This window comes from Somniosus microcephalus, chromosome 18 (assembly GCF_052327205.1).
Source record: "Somniosus microcephalus isolate GS21.2 chromosome 18, FLI_Smic_1.0, whole genome shotgun sequence".
Classification (NCBI taxonomy): domain Eukaryota; kingdom Metazoa; phylum Chordata; class Chondrichthyes; order Squaliformes; family Somniosidae; genus Somniosus; species Somniosus microcephalus.
Genome location: NC_141004.1, coordinates 75,769,436 through 75,785,060, shown reverse-complemented (window position 1 = coordinate 75,785,060; position 15,625 = coordinate 75,769,436).

The following is a 15,625-nucleotide window of genomic DNA, read 5'->3' as shown; positions in this document are numbered from 1 at the left end:
TGCACTGCACATGCGCGGGAAACCGGCACTTCCGATCCTGTGAACGAAGAGGTTCAGAGGTCGAACGCGTGCGCAGGGGAGGCTGCGCGTGCGCTTTGAACTTAGGTTTTTTTTACTGGTTTTCCCGGGAGGGTAAGCCTGCAGGATTTACACATTTAAAAAGCAGGCGTAAGGCCTGCTTTTTGCAAGGTAAGTGGTCAATTAATTAAAATTAAAACATTTTTTCCACAGGTTTATTATTTTTAAATACTTTAAAGCAAAGTAAGTTTATTTTTAGCCCCATTATAATATAAAATAATTTTTTTCAAAAATTTAAATTATTGTTTAAAATAGTTATTTAATGTAATTTATAGTTTATTTAAAAAATGTGATTTAAAAAAAAAATTATTTGAAGGTTTACTGCTAATTTGGGCCCGTAGTATTTATAAGTTTTGACAGGTCTACCTGTCAATCTTATGAATGGGCTTTTCCCTCCTACGATTGGCTGCCCATGGCTCACGTGATCCCAGGGGACGCATCGCACTAACTGCGCCCCTGGGACACGCCAGCACAGTGCGCCGGCAGCTGGGTCAGGCCCCGGAGCGGAATTCCACGGGGCCCTACAGCTCAACTGCCGGCGCGCAAGGTAAGTGCAGGTCGGGGGCTTACACCCACGGGAAGCCCCCGACCCGAATTTCTGGGCCATTAACTCTGTTTCTCTCTCCACAGATGCTGCCTGGCCTGCTGAGTATTTCCAGCATTTTCTGTTGTTATTTCAGATTTCCAGCATCCGCAGTGTTTTGCTATTGTGCTAGTTAGGCCACAGCTGGAATATTGTGTGCAGTTCTGGTCGCCACACTATAGGAAGGATGTGATTGCATTGGAGAGGGTGCAGAGGAGATTCACCAGGATGTTACCTGGGCTGGAGCACTTCAGCTATGAAGAGAGACTGGACAGGCTGGGGTTGTTTTCCTTAGAGCAGAGAAGGCTGAGGGGGGACCTGATTGAGGTGTACAAAATTATGAGGGGCATAGATAGGCTAGATAGAAAGGAACTTTTCCCCTTAGGAGAGGGGTCAATAACCAGGGGACATTGGCCCAGTAATTCCTGTCACAACGCGTGAGTACGGACGGGGTACTCACGCGTGTGCCCGGAGGAATTGCCGGTTTTCAGCATGCACAGCGCATGTGCTGAAAACTGGCATTTCCTCTCCTCTGACCCAAGGGGTTAAGAGGCAGAACGCGTGCGACTGCACAGGCAGCGCGTGCGCAGTGAAATTCCTTTTTTTTTTTCGGAGTTGCCCGAGTGTAAAGGCCTCGGTTTTTACGCGTAGAAAAACCAGACGTAAGTATTTAGTTTTACAAGTAAGTGGGCTTTTAGTACAATTTAGAATTTTTTTTTCCACAGGTTTGTTATTTTTAAAGAATTTGCAGTAAGGTAAGTTTAGTTTTAGACCCTATTTTTTTAAAATTTATTTTTTACAAAAAATTGATTAATTGTTTAAAACATTTTTTTAAACTTATTTATAGTTAATATAATCAGTGGGATGTTTTTTAAAATTTTATTTAAAGTTAAAGTAGTGTTTTGGCAGCCCACACTTTTCATCAGTTTGACAGCTCTTACTGTCAAACTCATGAATGAGTTTCCCCTCCCCTGATTGGCTGCCCAGTGCTCACCTGATCCCAGCCGGCACATCGCACTAACTACGCCGCTGGATCTGGTAAGCACATCGCGCCGACATCTGAACCGGGCCAGTGACAGGAAATGCGAGCAGGCCCGGGCTTCAGATGTCAGCGTGCAGGGTGAGTGCACATCGGGGGCTTGCACGCGCGGCAAGCCCCCGATCCTAATTTCAGGGCCATAGTTTCAAGGTAAGGAAGTTTAGAGGGGATTTGAGGAAAAACTTTTTCACCCAGAGGGTGGTTGGAATCTGGAACTCACTGCCTGAAAGTGTGGTAGAGGCAGGAACCCTCACAACATTCAAGAAGCATTTAGATGAGCACTTGAAATGCCATAGCATACAAGGCTACGGACCAAGTGTTGGGAAATGGGATTAGAATAGACAGGGCTTGATGGCCGGCGCGGACACGATGGGCCGAAGGGCCTCTTTCTGTGCTGTATAACTCTATGATTCTATGACTCTAAGATTCTGACAGGTGCCTCTATAATGAGGTTATGGATGGTAAGGGACTTCTTAGGAAAGGGAGTGTTAAGTCTGTGTGTTCTAGTTATTGTTAATAAGAATCACTGCACACAGACCACAAGAGTAAATTCAACAGGTCTTTACTAGTCGGAGGTCAGGCTGAACTGCCCAATAAATCATTACACAGCACTTATATACCGGTGTGGTCACCACCGGTATTACAGTATACAGCAGCCAAGATAAAGTAGTGCATCTCTTAAAATAGTTCTCTTAAAGGTGGAATGCTTACATACACCACAGGGAGCAAATATTTTTAAGGTCAATGCGAGGAGGGAGGTCCCAGATTTGCCCAAGGGAACGGAAGGGATGGGAGGAGACTAGCAAAAAGACATCAAAAAGAGGAGAGGGGGATAGGAAATAGATTGGAGAAAGTTACCCTGGAGGAGTGAGGCAGGGCAAGAACATGAGGGCAAAGGGGTAAACAATATGGGCGTCTGCTGGAGCAAAGCCAGTGAGATGTGTCCCATTGGTCATCATGGCGGAAGTGCAAATGGGAAAAAGAGAGGGTGTGGAGTCATCAAGGATGGACAGGAGGCTGGGGAATGGGGAGAGGGAGAGTTCCAGAGGGGAGAAGAAGCAAATGGAGCCATGATGAGAGTTAAGGGAAGGGCAAGAAGGTGGAGAAAGAATGGAGGGGCAAGAGGAGAGAAGTAGAGCAAAACAAAGAGGGAGCTGGAAGAGCTTGGTCTGGGCTGGCAGCCATTTTACACACAGATAGAACAGAAGCAAACAAGTTTACATTAGAACATAGCTGGAAATAATGGGAAATTAAGCAAAAAATGAGTAAAGTATTATCAATTAGGGAAAGTAGATACAAGGGGTGGGCAGGAGGTTGCTGGTCTAAAAGAGATGACATAGTCGTGGGTGAAATCCCTGAAGGAGCCTGTAAGATGAGTCGGAGAGATGGAGGATTAGAGACCAAAGGGAAATCTGTCAGCCGAGAGTCTGGAATATAACAAAAGAAAAGAAAGACTTGCATTTAAATAGCACCTTTCACGACCTCAGGACGTCCCAAAGCGCTTTACAGCCAATAAAGTACTTTTTTTTGAAGTGTAGTCACTGTTGTAATGTAGGAAATGTGGCAGCCAATTTGCGCACAGCAAGTTCCCACACACAGCAATGTGATAATGACCAGATAATCTGTTTTCTTAATGATGTTGATTGAGTGATAAATATTGGCCAGGACACTGGGGATAACTCCCTTGCTCTTCTTTGAAATAGTGCAGTGAGATGTTTTACGTTCTCCTGAGAGAGCAGACGGGGCCTCGGTTTATCGTCTCATCAGAAAGGTGGCACCTCCGACAGTGCAGCACTCCCTCAGCACTGCACTGGGTGTGTCAGCCTCGATTTTTGTGCTCATGTCTCTGGAGTGGGGCATGAACTCACAACCTTCTGACCCAGGGGTGAGAGTGTGACCCACTTTTTTTTTATAAATATACTTTATTGAACATTAAGAACATTTACAACATCTTGATCATTTCATTGTATGATACAAATCAATTCTGCCGCTCTGCACAGCCATTCCGCCACCGCATTTTAACATCAAAACCTGAAGTTTAATTTGTCACCTGTAACATATATTAATCGATTGTACTTTAAAAATTGGTTGTAAAATACTATCCTTAAATTCCTTTCTGAATAAAACATCCACAGAGCCTTATAATGATCTTTTAGCTTATATTTAAAATACTCTTTTAGATTGATTCTCCTCCCCTTAAAAAACAGAGCATTCCTTCTTTGCACAATCATGAATCTAGCCAAACTGAACATTAAATTAATTGCCGCTCCGCTAGACTCGGGCAGACTCTCCTGCAATCCCCATCTAAAAATTGAGTCCCACGGGATTCCCATTCTCACTCTTCGGTCCCCACCCAGCAAAAAAGCTTCACACAACTGTCGAACATAGTATTTAAAGTCATTTAACTGCGGACATAACACCAGTAAATGGGACAGAGTCTCATCCCGTGTCCCACACACTGGGCAAGTTGCCGCCTCCACTCGCCCAATCTTGCACAAGACCGTCATGGTAAAAATCCGGTTATGAGCCAATTTGAAATCCAGTTCAATCCACTCTGGACATTTAAAATTCACCCACACTCCCTTCCAAATCCTGTTGAAGTCCAGCTGTGGGTATATACTCTGCCAAAACTCCTGACCAGCAGGTGTCTTGAATCTCCATTCTCTAAATACCTCATAGAAATCTCGAGTATTACAGTTGTCAAATTGGACCAACTCTCCCCCTTTCTCCAGTACAAAGCTTGGAAAAGCCGGACGCATTTTACTTCCTTTGGAGATTTCCGCATTTACTTCTTCCATCCAATCCTGTGGCATTGCCCTCACAATCTTCTCATATATAATTCCTATTGCTTTTTCTTCTACCTCCTGATCCTCCTCCCACACCATGTCCCTCACTATCGCTTCCGGCAACCAACCTGGAATCACCTCATATAATACATCTTTCACAGATATAATCCCAGCTTTTATAAAAGCTTGATTAAATAAAACCTCTCCTTCGATGTTGACCCACCTGTTCAAAAATTCCTCAGCCCCCTTGGGCATAAAGTGCACACTTTTTAAAAATTGGGCCCAAGTATCACCAACACCAGCCCAGAACTGGGGACCACAATCCCAACTACACCTTGTTTCTTTCGCATCATGTAACCTAATGGTTCTGCTACCAATGTGTACAACAATGGGGACAGGGGACAACCCTGTCTCACTGATCTCTGTATCGGAAAATACTTGGATAAAAACTATTACATTTAACACAGCTAAATATGTTTGAATAAAAAATCCTTATCCATTGAATTAAATTTTCCTTGAAACCAAATGCTTCCAAAACCTTCAATAAAAACTCATGAGAGACCCTATCAAAGGCTTTCTCTTGATCTATCTTTAATACATATAAGCCTCCCTCCCACTCTCTTCCATCAGCTCTATCGCATCTCGGATTGAGACCACAGAGTCTGTGATGTTCCGGCCTGTGACTCCATAGGACTGAGAGGGCCAAACTATCTGCGGTAACACCTCCTTCAAACGATTTGCCATAACCCTCGCCAAGATCTTATAATCCACATTTAATAATGTGATGGGCCTCCAATTCTTCAGATCCCGTCTATCCCCTTTATTTTTATAAGCTAAGCTTATGATACCTCTCCTCATAGATGGGGCCAGGCTTCCCTCAATTTTAATTTCCTTAAAAACTTCTAAGAGCAATGGACTTAAAATCTCGCAAAATTCTTTATAAAATTCTGCACTTAGTCCATTGGACCCTGGGCTTTCCCCCCCCCTTCATTCCACTTATTGCTATTTTTATTTCCGCTAATCCTACTTCTTTGTCACACATGCTTCTCTCATCCTCCTTTAAACCCTCTTCAATAAAAGCAGTAACCTTCTCCATCGCCAAATTGGAAATGTCTTCTTTAGTATATAACTCTTGATAAAAGCTGCTAGCCGCCTCTAAAATCTCCCCACTTTCATGAATGATCTTCTCCCCAACCTTCAACTCTTCAATTAACGATAATCTCTGTCGCAGCTTCTCTTGCTCTAGAAAATATCTAGTGCATCTTTCGCCCTCCAATGCATCTCTAGCCTTTGCACGGAGAATGGCCCCCTTGCAATTTTCAGCTTGCAATAATTCCCACTCTTCCTTTAGCACCCGGAACTTAGTCTCTGCTCCCTTATCCCCTCCATCAACTGCTTTACAGACATCCGTAAAACTTTTATTTATATTCTCTTCTTGACGCCGGTTAGCTGCCGCCCTCTTTTTCCCATAACGTACCGAAAAAACTTTTACCTCATATTTGAAATTATCCCACCAAACTCTTCTTTCTTTCAAGAACAAAGCTTCCTTCCTAGCATCCTTTATTATATTTATAACCCCTTCTTTATAAGCAATTTCTTTCAGGTATTGATTGTTTAAAATCCACACCCCTGAACCGATCTTAACTCTGCTGTTCCTAATTCTAAGAACTGTTGTGTATGTCCCTTTAAGGGAATAACTGGTCTCAGCCTGCAGTACCGGCAGTGACCACCTCTGTATAAAAGGCCCTAGCAGGCTTCTGTAGTTTCAGTTTCCAGGTTGTCTCCATTCAGTAAAGACTTGTTAAACCAACTCCTGCATTCCGTGTCTCCATTAACACACAGATCTAATACTGGCGACGAGTAAGAAACGAACTTACCTGGACCTCGGCAGCACCTCAGACGACGTTATTGAAGGTCAAAGCCAGAAGAAAGAAAAAAAAAAATAATCCAAAGAAACTCGAGAAACGGGCGTCGACCGTGGGCAACCGCCCTCCAAATCATCGGATTGAAAACTTGCAGGAGAGACTGTCGAGAGCCAGGCTTGGTTCCCCAGTCTGTGGTTTCCCAGCTAATCGGGCTGGTGGCAGGTAGTGCACTGATCCTTCCTGGGCTGCGGCGGGCTAGAGCTCGATTGGGTGGCACTGCAACGGGGCCGGGCAGCGAGTCGGGAAGCAAAGAGAGAGAGAGCGGGTGGAGCCAGGCAGCGTTCGGCCCTAAGAAGAGGGAGGGAAGTGTCTCAGAGGGTCCGCTCCACGACGGGAACGGTTCTTCAATTAACGGAGCAAATATTGAAGCGCGATAGAAAAATAAAAATACCGCGGAGAACAGCGTTGGCAGCAGCGGCAGCGGCGGGAAAGCGCGGGAGGCGCCATCTTAACTCGGCGGGGAAGAAGGAAAAGCGCGGGAGGTGCCATTTTGATCCATCGGGGATGAAGGAAAAGCGCGGGAGGCGCCATTTTAGATTTTTAAGATGCCAAAGACTGGCGATATCACTGCCTTCGATAATGCAATAGAAGACTGGACCACGTATGTGGAAAGAGTCGAGGTATATTGCGAGGCAAACAAAATAGCCGATGAGAAAAAGGCATCGGTATTGCTAAATTTAATGGGCGCAAGAACGTACAGCCTATTGCGGGACCTGATTACTCCAACCAAACCGAAGGCGAAGAGTTTTAATGAAATTGTTGCTATCCTACAGGAACACCTAAATCCTACACCGCTGCTGATAGCAGAAAGATTTAAATTCCACAGGAGAAATCAGCATAAAAATGAGAGCAATGCTGATTACCTTACGGAATTACGCAAGCTATCAAAGCACTGCCAGTTCGGAGCAGGACTAGCAGATACCTTACGGGACAAATTTGTCTGTGAACTCCTGAGTGAAGGAATCCAGAAGATGTTACTCTCAGAGAAAGAGCTGACGCTAGATAAGGCTTTCAGCGTGGCAGTATCGTACGAAGCAGCAGCAAGGGGAGCTGCGGAAATACAACAAAAGCCACAGGAATACGGCACCCACGAAATGACACGGGGATTTGCAAAATGTTATCGCTGTGGCAGAACAAACCATGACCAGAAGGACTGTTGGTCCAAGGACAAAATATGCAGGCAATGTGGAAAGATGGGGCACATTGCACAAGTTTGCAGGTCTGGGAAGAAGACCAACGACAACAAAAAGGCTACTAAGGAACCGTACAGGAAAGTACAAAAGATGACGGACAGTAGTTCCGAAGACCAGATGAGCGATAGTGAATCCGGGAACAAGAGACTAAGCTGTCTCAAACTTCACAACTTAATCGCAAAAGAGGATCACCGAACCATTTGGGTCACCCTCACGATAGCAGGGTCCCAAGTCAAAATGGAATTGGATACAGGATCAGCTCTAACCGTCATGAATCGACGAGACTACGAGCGGCTATTCTCACACATACCCTTGAGAGAGACATCCATTATCTTGAGGACGTATACGGGGCAAAAAGTATACCCCAGAGGAAAAATAAGGGTGCCTGTCGAATACAACGGCAAGAAAATACGGAAATTGTATCTCTACATTCTGCAAGATGGTGGACCACCGTTATTGGGACGTGAATGGATCAGAAAGATGAGTTTAGCCTGGCACTCCATTCAGGCACTGACGGTGGCTGGTAAAAAAGATGACGACGTCACTCCTGGATGATTGTCAACAATCTTAGCTGACGCCAAAGAGGTATTTCAGCAAGAACTGGACACTCTTAAAGGCATAACCGCCTCGATAAAAATAGAGGAGAATGCAATTCCCAAGTTTTTCAAAGCAAGACCGGTACCATATGCAATTCGCCCAGCCGTCGAGGCAGAGCTGGAGAATCTGGAGAATGCAGGCGTGTTATCTAAGGTAGACTGGAGCGAGTGGGCAACACCCATCGTTCCTGTCATGAAGAAGACATTTAACAATAAGTCTGAGGAGCCAAGGAAGGTTCGCATCTGTGGGGACTTCAAGGTGACCGTGAACTCAGTCCTTCACACAGTACAATATCCTCTTCCAAGGATAGAAGATATCTTCGCCTCACTATCTGGAGGGAAGCGTTTTACAAAAATTGACCTAGCACAAGCATATTTGCAGATGGAGGTTGAAGAATCCTCTAGGAAGTATCTCACGATAAACACACACAAAGGTCTTTACCAGTATAATCGACTGGTATTCGGAGTAGCATCAGCTCCGGCGATATGGCAAAGAGCGATGGAACAAGTCCTGCAAGGGATTCCGGGGACTCAGTGTTACTTGGACGACATCCTAGTGACAGGTGAAGATGACAGTGAACACCTTGCCAACCTAGAGCAGGTGCTCACGAGACTACGTGAACATGGGCTCCAAGCCAATCGCCCCAAGTGCGAGTTTTTTAAGAAACAGATATCGTATTGTGGCCACGTGATTGATGAAGAGGGGTTGCATAAGTCCCGTGACAAAATTGAAGCGGTAGTTAAGGCTCCAGCGCCTGAAAATGTGTCGCAACTGAGGTCATTCCTCGGATTGGTGAATTACTACCATAAGTTTTTGCCGAATTTGTCCACAATTCTGCATCCACTGAATGCCCTACTACGAACGGGAGTAGCATGGAAATGGAGCGATGAATGTAAGCGGGCCTTTCAGAAGAGTAAGGACCTAATCACTTCAAGAGAAGTATTGGCTCACTACAAGCCATCACTACCGATGAGACTGGCGTGTGATGCGTCTCCCTACGGCATTGGGGCGGTACTGTCACATAAATTCCTTGATGGTTCAGAGAGGCCGATAGCTTTTGCGTCACGCTCGTTAACTTCAGCCGAGCGTAACTACGCCCAGATTGACAGAGAGGCCCTCAGCCTGGTGTGGGGGGTGAAGAAGTTCAATCACTACCTGCACGGTCAGAAATTTACTCTACTAACTGATCATCAACCTCTCGTCTCCATTTTCAACCCTGAGAAGGGCGTACCGATAATGACGGCACAACGGCTACAGAGGTGGTCCCTTTTCCTAGGGGCACACCAATATGACATCGCGTACAAAGGAACTAAACAGCATGGGAATGCTGATGGATTGTCGCGCCTACCGTTGCCGACGATGGAAGAAGAACTGGCAGTGGATCCAGTGGAGTTATTCCACTCGACTATAGTCGAATGTCTCCCTGTGACGAATGCAAACATAGAAAAGGAAACACGAAATGACCCGACACTCTCCTGGGTCTATGATTTAACGGTGAAGGGATGGCCAGCACATGGCGAACCACTGCTGCCAGCATTCTCGCCGAGAAGAGAACAGCTGTCAGTGTGCAGAGGAACCTTGATGTGTGGATCCAGAGTAGTAATTCCACCCAAATTGAAGGATTCATGAGCTTCATGAGGGTCATCTGGGAGGGGTAAAAATGAAGAACTTAGCCAGAGCGTTTGTGTGGTGGCCAGGAATCGATAGAGAAATCGAAGAGATGACCAAGAGCTGTACAGGATGCCAGAAAGTCCAAAACGCCCCACCACAAGCCCCTCTACACCCATGGGAGTGGCCCTCATCTCCATGGCAAAGGGTGCACATTGATTTTGCTGGTCCCTTTATGGACTCGATGTTTTTAATTGCGGTGGATGCACATTCAAAGTGGCCAGAGGTAATAAAAATGTCCTCAACCACCACAGAAAAAACTATCACAGTCTTACGAACCATATTCACCAGGAATGGGCTGCCTGAACAGATTTGTTCTGACAATGGACCACAGTTTGTGTCTGAAGAGTTCCGGAGGTTCTTAAAGAACAATGGTGTTAAGCATTACACATCCGCCCCATATCATCCAGCCACTAATGGATTGGCCGAGAGGTTTGTTCAAACATTCAAGAAGGCTATCAAGGCAATGTGTAATGAAGATATACCCCTACAACACAAGGTGGATAACTTCTTGTTTGCCTACCGGAATGTGACACATGCGGTTACCAACCAAACTCCAGCCATGATGTTCTTCAATCGAAGACTACGATGCCGCTTGGATTTGGTTAAGCCAAACGTCAGAAGAGATGTGGAGAACAGGCAGTTTCAGAATATGAATGAAAGGCCGACCAGGAGTTTTAAGATAGGTCAACCAGTTTTGGCCCGGGACTACCGCACAGAGAAATGGCAGCCAGGAACGATCTGTACACGGCAAGGACCTCTAATGTATACCGTGGACGTTGGAGAGAGCATTGTAAGACGCCATGCTGACCGGATTCTAGAGTCACTGGAAAACGTCAACTCCACACCACGATCTGATACACCTGGCGATGAAACCGAAGTACCAATTGCATCTACCGCAGAATCGGTGATATTGGAAGCAGACGAACCAAACAACGACATTGATCCCGACTCAACCTTGCCAGAAGAACCTGATATCCCAAAGAGGCGTTATCCAGACAGAATCAGGAAGCCTCCTCAAAGACTGAACTTATAATTGCTTAACTTCTACCAATGTATCTAGCAACCATAATTGTAATTGTAATTAGTTATTATTTAGTTGTTAAATGAATGTTATGTACTGTTTATCTAAAAGGGGAGGAATTGTTGTGTATGTCCCTTTAAGGGAATAACTGGTCTCAGACTGCAGTACCGGCAGTGACCACCCCTGTATAAAAGGCCCTAGCAGGCTTCTGTAGTTTCAGTTTCCAGGTTGTCTCCATTCAGTAAAGACTTGTTAAACCAACTCCTGCATTCCATGTCTCCATTAACACACGGATCTAATAAGAACCAAAGCTGAGTGATCACTAAAAAATACTTTTTTATAATAAATCTCCATCACCTCAGAACTTAACCCTTCCCGCATTATCACAAAATCTATTCGGCTCTGTTTTAAAACATCACCCACCCAACCTGATCTGGAGAACTCCCTTTTTATGGGGTTCCGGTCCCTCCATAAGTCTCTCAAATTTAAATTTGCCATCATTTCTACAATCATCCCTCTGGAGTTATCATCCTTAAAGGTCACTGGGCTGAAATGTCCATCCGAGATAAAAATACATTAATATCCCCCACTATACAAGGATTTTCCACCTCTGCTGCTTCAGTGAATAACCCCCGAAAAAATTCACGACGCTTGCAATGGTCGTTCGGTGCATAGATATTAAAGAGATCGCAATTAAATCCCTGTAGGAATGGCTAGATTCCTAACTAAAGGACTGAAGTCGAGTCAGTCTATCAAACAAACGATGTTTAATACTAATCAACAGAGTTGCATTGGCTAGAGCGGTTTTTGTGTTGTCGAAAGCGTTGTCCATTTCGACCGTCCAGGCTATTGTATCCTTTCCAGCCTTGCCTTTGAGGGCCTCGTAGAGGGGCTGCATGAGTCGTGCTGCCTTGGGCACAAAGCGGAGGTAGAAATTCACCATGCCTGGAATTCTTGAAGAGCCTTGGTGGACTGCGGCCTTGGGAATGCCGTAATTGCTTCGACCTTTGACTGCAGCGGAATTGCGCCCTCCGAAGTAATGCGGTGGCCCAAGAAGTCAATCTGTTGTAGGCCGAACTGACACTTGGCTGGGTTGATTATGAGGCCAGTTGGCTGAGGCGCTGAAAGAGGGTGCGGAGATGGCAGACGTGCTCCTCTTTGGTAGAGCTGGCTATCAGGATGTTGTCAAGGTAGACAAATAAAAAGGGAAGATCCTGCAGGACCGAGTCCATTAGTCGTTGAAAAGCCTGTGTGGCGTTCTTGAGCCCTAATGGCATCCGTAGAAACTCGAACAGTCCAAAGGGAGTGATGACAGCCGTTTTCTGGACGTCCTGCGGGTGTACGGGAACTTGGTGGTAGCCACGGACGAGGTTGACCTTGGAGAAGATTGAGTTTCCCGCCAAATGGGCGGAGAAATCCTGTATATGCGGGATCGGGTACCGATCGGGAGTAGTGGCGTCATTAAGGCGTCGGTAGTCCCCGCATGGCCGCCATCCACCGCCGGGCTTCGGGACAATGTGGAGAGGCGAGGACCATGGACTATTCGACCGGCGAATAATCCCCAGCCGTTCCATCGTGGCAAACTCTGCCTTCGCAGCCGCGAGCTTGCCAGGTTCCAGGCGCCGAGCTCGTGTGTAAACTGGAGAGCCAGTCGTAGTAGTGTGGTGTTCGACACTCCAGGCCAAGGAGGAGAAAGTGGGCTTGGTCAGCTCCGGGAATTCACCTAATAGGCGAGTGAACTCGTCCGGCGAGGGCAACGCGCAGGAGACAGTGCGCGACGTTGCGGAAGCAAGGGATGGAGTGGAAGGTGGCCGCGTTGACCAATCGATGATTTCTTACATCCACCAAGAAGCTGTTGGCGCATAAGAAATCCGCGCCGAGGATGGCTTGCGAAACCTTGGCTGTAATAAATTCCCACTGAAACTGTTGCCCGCCGAAGCACACCTGGACCCGCCGTTTGCCAAAGGAATGAATGGCCCCGCCATTAGCTGCCTCGAGGGAGAGGCCGTGCCTCCCAGACTGAATATCGAGTGCTGAGGCAGGAAGGATGCTACACTGCGCCCCGGTGTCGCATAAATGCGCCGGCCTGAGAGGGAATCTGTAATGTAGAGGAGCTTCCCGGAATTTCCAATCGCCATCGCGGCCGCGGAACGTCCCTCAGACTCGGTCCTCCTTTTCTGGAGTTGCTGCTGGTGTTGATGTCGTTTTTTTTTTTTAGGCGTGAAACTGCAGGGAGGGCGGCAGCCTCTGGCTTTCACGCTGAAACGGGCGTGGTAAAAGCACAAGCCGGGGGATGGAGGTTTCGGGGCGGCGTTCGCGGGGGAGGGGTGCCTCGTGGCGGCGCAGAATTGCTGCGTGACCGCATAAAACGTATCTGCTTCTGCAGCAAGTGCTGCGCAATCTGTGGCTTCCGATCTGACGAGGGCAGCCTGAACCTGCTCGGGTAGTTGACTCAGGAATAACTCCCGAAAGAGGAAACATTGTGGTTCAGAGCCAAGGAGCGTGAGCATTTGGCTCATTAACTCAGATGGCTTGGAATCGCCAAGCCCGGGCAAAGCGAGTAGCCGGCCGGCACACTCCGCCTTCGTGAGCCCGAAGACCTGTATTAACCGCGCTTTAAGAGTATTATACTTGCTGTCAACCGAGGGGTTTTCGAGCAGGCTGATGATCCGTGAGGCCGTGGAGCTGTCAAGTGCGGAGACCACGTAAAGGTAACGGGTCTGATCCACAACAATGTTTCGGAGATCGAATTGTGCTTCTGCTTGGACGAACCAGGAGGCCGCCTGTTGTTCCCAAAACTGTGGGAGCTTCAAAGCCACGGAGTTCGCTTCCATGTTTTGTCACGCTTCGCTTCTTCCGTGAAAATTGTTCAAGAAAATTCAGGGTCACCACTGTAGGAATGGCTAGATTCCTAACTAAAGGACTGAGATCGAGTTAGTCTATCAAACAAACGATGTTTAATACTAATCAACAATCAACAGAGTTTAAAGCAAAAACACAGGAGACCTACATTACAGGTCTGTACTCTTTGCTGGCTCCACGAGGACTGACTAGGGCAGCTCGCCAGCCTGACGTCATGACGTCATTATGTTTTCCCGCCGCTGGAGGATCACGTGATCAACGTGATGACGTCATCGCGTTTGGTCTCATTCTTAAAGGGACCGCGCTATGTACATGCAATGATATGAACAAAGATACAGATTCATTCTGTAGCTAATAATTTGTTAAAGATAATTATGTACATTAGATCAAAGTCCCGCTGGTGGCTCCTTAGCCGTAAAAATCTCCCCTCAGCGTCCTTGTCCATCAAGGCAACGTTCTCTTTTATAGACCGACTCACCAAAACAGCCACCCCTACGGTTATTGTTTGCACAACTTGCAAACACCTCTCCCTTCCAAACCTTCTGAACCGTTTCTAGGATATCCTCATCCCAAAAGGTTTCTTGCAGACACAACAAGTCCGTACCTTTAAAACCCTGCAACAACTGCTGCAATTTCCTCTCACCCCTCAGTCCGTTCACATTGATCGAGACCAATGTAATCATGGCTCCAAAGAAGGGAAGTATGCCTGATAATCTCCCCATCATTTAATCTCCGGCCCTTCCCTCCTCACATGCTCCTTCCCAACTTCTCGGGCAGCTGTTGCTTTTTCCTGCAGCCTCTGACTCTTTTTCCCCTCCTGTTTAAACTTTCCCTGCTGTTTCAGCCTCTTCCTTGCATTAAGTTTGGGCCCAGGAGCTGCCCTTCCTCCTTCCTTCTGCCCCTCACTAACCTTTCCCTTTCCACATGATGCCACCCCACTCCCGCCTTCCATGTCTCTGTCCCCCTCTAATTCCTCACACTCAAGCTCTTCTGCAACCCCCTGTGCCTGCTCCTCGTCAGATACATAATCCTGCTCCCCGTCAGATACTTCACCTCCCATAGAGAGTCTTCCTGCTATCGCAATTTCTCCCACTGTGCCGCTCCCTTCGACCACATCTCCACCTCTGACCCTTGCACCCTGTTCCCTCTCTCCATGGGACAATGGCGCAGCACTCGGCGTGTTTTCCGCCATCTCCATCCCGTCCTCAGCTCCGCCAACCTCTGCCTCTTCCTGTGCTCCTTTCTCCTTCATTTTAACGGCTGTGTCCTCCAACTGCACCGCTCCTCTGGCCATTCCACTCTCATCTCCTTCTCCTTCTCCCACCTCCTCATCACTCATATCGCTCCCTTCTGCCACACACTCACAGCGGGTGGGGCCTTTACGACACACCCCACAGCTCTCCGACTTGCAGCTCCGAGCGATATGTCCCAACTCACCGCAATTGTAACAATACAAATCTGGACAGTTTCTTACGAGATGGTCATGTCCCAGACAATAATAGCACACCTATACTTGGTTATCGTGCAGCACATGAAAGTACTGCACTCCTTCCAGTGTCTCAAACTTCATACTGTACGGCAAAGACCTCACCCACTCTGGGAACCGCACCTTTACATACCGGGTTCCGTCTGCTACCCGTGCTCCTGGATAGTACCTCCTCTTTATTTCAGAACAGATTTTAATGTCCCACGACTGCAACTTTTTGCTCAGCACTTCGTCCTCAATGTACACTGGCAAGTTCAAAAATGAAACTACCACCTCCTCTGAATATAGCAGAGTCACCGCCTGGATTATATCCCAGGCTCGAATCTTCTTATCCTCGCACTGCACCACCACGTGTTTTCTTTACCAAACCTCCTGGGGTCCTGG